The sequence below is a fragment of the Nycticebus coucang genome, unplaced genomic scaffold (assembly GCF_027406575.1).
Source record: "Nycticebus coucang isolate mNycCou1 unplaced genomic scaffold, mNycCou1.pri scaffold_57, whole genome shotgun sequence".
NCBI lineage: Eukaryota > Metazoa > Chordata > Mammalia > Primates > Lorisidae > Nycticebus > Nycticebus coucang.
The window spans coordinates 704953-710233 of record NW_026515585.1 but is presented as its reverse complement, the minus strand read 5'-3'; the positions used below and the strand labels follow the sequence as shown (position 1 = coordinate 710233).

Genomic DNA, 5281 nt, shown 5'->3' with positions numbered 1-5281 from the left:
ACCTTTGTAAGTTGACCAGCCAAGGGACTATAGCAAACTGGGCAGCATATAGAGATGGTCAGCATAAGACACTTGGCCTACTGTACCAGTATGTCCATGTGGTACATGTCCAGTCTATAAAAATTAGGTCAACTTGAGAATTGAAAATGCTGCACTGGCATGGGAAGAAAAGCATGCTCCCTCCTGAGCTCACACATTCACAGCACAATGGCTTGGAAAAGTAGCAAGCCCCTCAGGACACCCCCACCCCATCCCTGGAGGACACTGAACCCCAGGCCAAGGATCATTGCTGACCTAGTGGAAGATGGCCATTTGCACCCCATCAAAGCTGAAAGGCTGGCCTAGGGGCTGCAGGGCCAAGGGCACTTCAGCACAGCTGCCTCAAACACATCAAGATCCAGGAGAGTAACCGGCCACTATGAGGCCATGAACCTTTGCAACCAGCCCACACTGTGACAAGAGCCTCCACTCCCCAGTGAGGACCCCTCCCAGCCTCACTTATTTATAAACCAGCAGCAGGCAGTGTGTGGCTGGCCCTTTGTACAGGCAGCCTCAAGGATGTTACTGGATGCACATTCAAGCACCTGGTAGGCGGTTCCTTCCCAGTGACTTGGCGGCAACCTGGGCCAGGCACACTGACATACTCAGACGTGCTCCAGCTCACAGATGGCTGCCTTCAAACTACTCTCCTGTGGGCTGTGGTTCTGTGCCTCTTCCCATGCCTCTGGGGTGCCTGGTCCCAGGGACGTGTTTGCAATTTTTCTACCAGTACTCCAGTGGAAGCTGTAAAACACAAACCCAATGGTGCAACAGTTCTGATTGGTGGTTTTGGTCTGTGTGGAATTCCAGAGAACCTTACTGGAGTAAAAGGACTAGCTGCAGTTAGCAACCATGCAAAGGTTGACAACTTTGGACTTCGATACAAGCAGATAAAATGTATGGTCTACTCCAGTGGGGAGAAAACGCAGAATTGGAATGACAGTACTTATCTGGTGAATTAGAAGTAGAGCTGACACCTCAGCGTGCACTTGCAGGGAAGATTCCTGCAGGTGGGGCTGGGGTTTCTGTATTTAACACCAGCACAAAGTATGGGATCCTGGTATAAGAAGGAGGATTCCAATCAAATACAAAAAAGATTTCAGCATCATCACTGCCAGCAGGTCAAGAGAGGTGAGGGAGTTCAGTGGTCAGTGCTTTACTGTGGAGGAAGCAATTACAGGGGCTTTAGCTTTGGTGAAAGCCTGGAAGGCAGAATGAGCAGGAAATGTAATTTGCAGGAAAATCAGGAGGAATTTCAATTTTCCAATGAGCAAAGCTGCAGCAATAACAGTGGTAGAGGTTGGAGAAATTGTGGATATTGGCACATTTGCTCCAGAAGACATTCATATTCCTCAGATTTAGGTATCTCACCTTATAAAGGGAAAAAACAATGAGAAAATAATTGAGTGTTTATCAATTCACAAAGATGTAAATGGAAAAGCCAAATTTGGGAAACCTGGAGATGATATAAGGGAACGTATCATTGAGTGGGCAGCTCTTGAGTTTGAGGATGGCATGGTCCATATCCAATACAACACGAAGCCAATGAAGATCTAATCAATGCAGGCAGGGAAACAGCTGTTATTCTTTTTTTATTTGTTTATTTTTACATAATATACATGTGTTTATTAGGTTTCCATTTTTTTGCCTTCACAAAATTAAAAAGGCTTAAAATTTAATAACAATAACAATGTTTAAGATAAGGACTAGAAACAAAAACCTCGTAAAGAATGAATGAACATAAATACATTCAGAAAAGAAATCAGACAATTGCTACATCAAAATATTAAGCAATAATGATAATAATGCAAAGAAAGTAACATTCACATTGTCGGATAAGAGTATGTCTATAATAGAATGCTTTGACTCAGATTCAGGATGAAATCATTAGTTAACTTATTATTTATTTTAAGTCTCAAAAAATAGACAACTGATATTTATAAATAAAAGTAAAAGATAATTTCGAAAAACAGATCATGCCAAATCTTATAGATGATAGAAAAAGAAAAAATACTTCAAGATCATTCTACTTGATCTGTGTACACCTGATATTAAAATTGGAGAAAATAGGGCGGCGCCTGTGGCTCAGCGTGTAGGGCGCCGGCCCCATATGCCGAGGGTGGCGGGTTCAAACCCGGCCCCGGCCAAACTGCAACAAAAAAATAGCCGGGCGTTGTGGCGGGCGCCTGTAGTCCCACCTACTTGGGAGGCTGAGTCAAGAGAATCGCCTAAGCCCAAGGATTTGGAGGTTGCTGTGAGCTGTGTGACGCCACGGCACTCTACCGAGGGTGATAAGGTGAGACTCTGTCTCTACAAAAAAAAATAAATACATAAAATTGGAGAAAATATATTATTGTAAGGGGGAAATTACAAACATATGTCACTTATCAATGAGGATGCAATATCCTAAACAGCATATTAACATGTCTTTTTTCTCCAGCCATGAATCATTTGCAATGATTAGAGGGGGGCATGTCAATCTAACAATGATAGGAACAATGCAGGTTTCCAGATAAAGTGACCTGGCTAACTGGACAATTTCTGGGAAGATGATAAAAGGAATGGTGGTGCTGTGGATTTAGCATCCAGTGCCAAAACCAAAGTGGTGGTCACCAAAGAGCATTCAGAAAAAGAAAATGTACATAAAAACATGAAGATATGTACCTTACCACTGACTGGAAAGCAGTGTGTCAACTGCATTATTACTGAAAAGTAATATCACCCAGGTTATCTGTGAATCCATCAAACAATCCAAGAATGCAAGTTCATTGGTCCCAGTGATGTCTTGTTCCTGGAGGAAAGCATCAATCAACTGAAGACCATAATTATTTTAAGGCTTAAATCTGGATTCACACACAAGCTGTTTTCCATGAGGACAAGAAGAAAGGGCTAACTCTGGGCTCTAGGAAGGCCTGACGGGAAGACACACAGAAGAGCACCAGGTATGACTTTTTCACTTTCAGCAAAACTCCTGCAGTGAAACAGATCACAAACTGAAATGTGGACACCTGTCCCAGGCTGGATGTTTTTCATTTTAAACCCTTTGTATTTAAGGTTTCAACTGCTCCAGGCAGCCCAGAGGAAGAAGGCTAGAAAACTAGAAAGGTTTACTGTATACTAACGAGCAGTACCTGATTAGTTTTCTTCTAATATTTCAGGCTTTATGCAGCCATTTAGAATTTATTCTCTTAAAAGTACTCGACGGAGGTGGGCAGGAAGATGGCCCACTAGAGGCAAGTTTCCCCAGAGGCTCCTGACCAGAAGGGGAGATTCTGGACAGATTTGGCCTCTGAAACTGAAAGAGGGGAGCTGAGATAGGGAAAAAAATAGACAAGCACACATGATACCAGCTGTGTAAACCTGTGATTCCAAGAAAGAGGTGCTAATGAACAAATTCCAGGTAGAAAGCCTGTTGCCAGGAGAAAAAGAGTCTCCTCCCCAAAGCAGGAGGCATGCTGCATTGTTTTCTCTGCAAGTGAGAAGGGGACAAAAGACCTCTCATTTTACCCCCTAAATGAGAGTGAGAGCTGCTAAATACTGGGCCTCTTCCTCCTCCAGAGTGGCCCCCCCATAAGCCTAGGCATTATCCTGCTCAGCATGAAAATAAACACTCTTCCTGCAATTCTGAACTTTCATTCCAAGCTTTCCCCCTTGTCTGGCAGTCTGAAGGTCTACCTCCTGCAGAGCTCAGAGTGTGTGGCCATTCCCTTGGTGGTCTGCGCATTCATTATATGGATAGAAGCTGGGAAACAGTGACTTCAGTAGAGGCAGAGAGGAATGGGAAGAGAGGGACATTTGGGAGAAAGAAATGCATGCGACATTGCACTGAGGGCAGTAGCACTAACCTCTTTTCAGACTTTAAGGATGGAGCCACTGATTCTGGTGCAGAGGTACTGACCCCTGTTAAGACAGAGCCATTACTACCTAATTGGGACTTTATTTATTTTAAAGTTTCCCCTTCTTTATTTTTATTAAATCATAACTGTATACATTAATGCATTAATGGGATATAATGTGCTGCTTTATATACAATTTAGAATCCTTACATAAAACTTGTTAACAAAGCCTTCACTTCACTTAATTATTGTGGTAAGACATTTATACTCTACACTTAATGGGTTTGATATGTACCCTTGCAATATGCATGATAGACGAGGTCTCACTGTTTTACCCTCCCACCCTCCAACCACCCTTTCCCTTCCCCTCCTTCATCCTGGGCTATATTTCTGTTTTGTCTTTCATATGAAAATGTGCGTGATTATAAATTGGTTTCATAATAGTACTGAGTACATTGGATACTTTTTTTTACATTCTTGAGATACTTTACTAAGAAGAATATGTTCCAGCTCCATCCATGTAAACATAAAAGGGGTAAAGTCTCCATCTTTTTAAAGGCTGCATAATATTCCAGGATATACAGATACCACAATTTATTAATCCATTCAAAGGCACTTGAGCTTCTTCCATGAGTTGCCAATTATGAATTGAGCCACAATAAACAATCTGATGCAAATATCTTTGTTGTAAAATTGCTTTTAGTCTTTTGGATATATACCTAGTAGAGGAACTGCAGGATGGAACGGCAGGTCTACTTTTAGTTCCTTAAGTGTTCTCCAAACTTCTTTCCAAAAGTAACATATTAGCCTCCATTCCCACCAGCAATGCAGAAGTGTTCCCTTCTTTCCACATCCACACTAACGTGTAGTTTGTTGATTTTGCGATGTGGGCTACTCTTACTGGAGTTAGATGATATCTCAAAGGGGTTTTGATTTTCATTTCTCTGATGATTAAAGATGATGAGCAGATTTTCATGTGTCTGTAGGTCACATGCTTGTCTTCTTCAGAGAAGCTTCTGTTCAATTCTCTTGCCCACAATGAAATGGGATCACTTGTTCTTTTCTTCTTAATAATTTTAAGATCTTTGTGGATTCTGGTTATTAAGCCTTTGTCAGAAAAATAACCTGCAAATATCTTCTCTCATTCTGAGGGCTGTCTGCTTGCTTTACTTGCTGTGTTCATAGCTGTGCAGAAGCTCAGAGATCAAACTTTCACTCTTCACAGATAATATGATTTTATACCTGGAAAACCCCAGGGACTCAACTGCAAAACTCTTAGAAGTGATCAAGGAATATAACAGTGTCTCAGGATACAAAAACCATGCTCACAAATCAGTAGCTTTTATATATACCAGTAATAGTCAAGCTGAAAAAAACAGTCAAGGACTCTATTCCTTTTACAGTAG

General features: G+C 41.7%; 1 pseudogene; it reads left to right on the top strand.

Annotated features, from left to right (window-relative positions):
• The first annotated feature begins 666 nt into the window (after positions 1-666).
• Positions 667-2755, top strand: LOC128579487 (succinyl-CoA:3-ketoacid coenzyme A transferase 1, mitochondrial-like; annotated as a pseudogene).
• The last annotated feature ends 2526 nt before the right edge of the window (positions 2756-5281 follow it).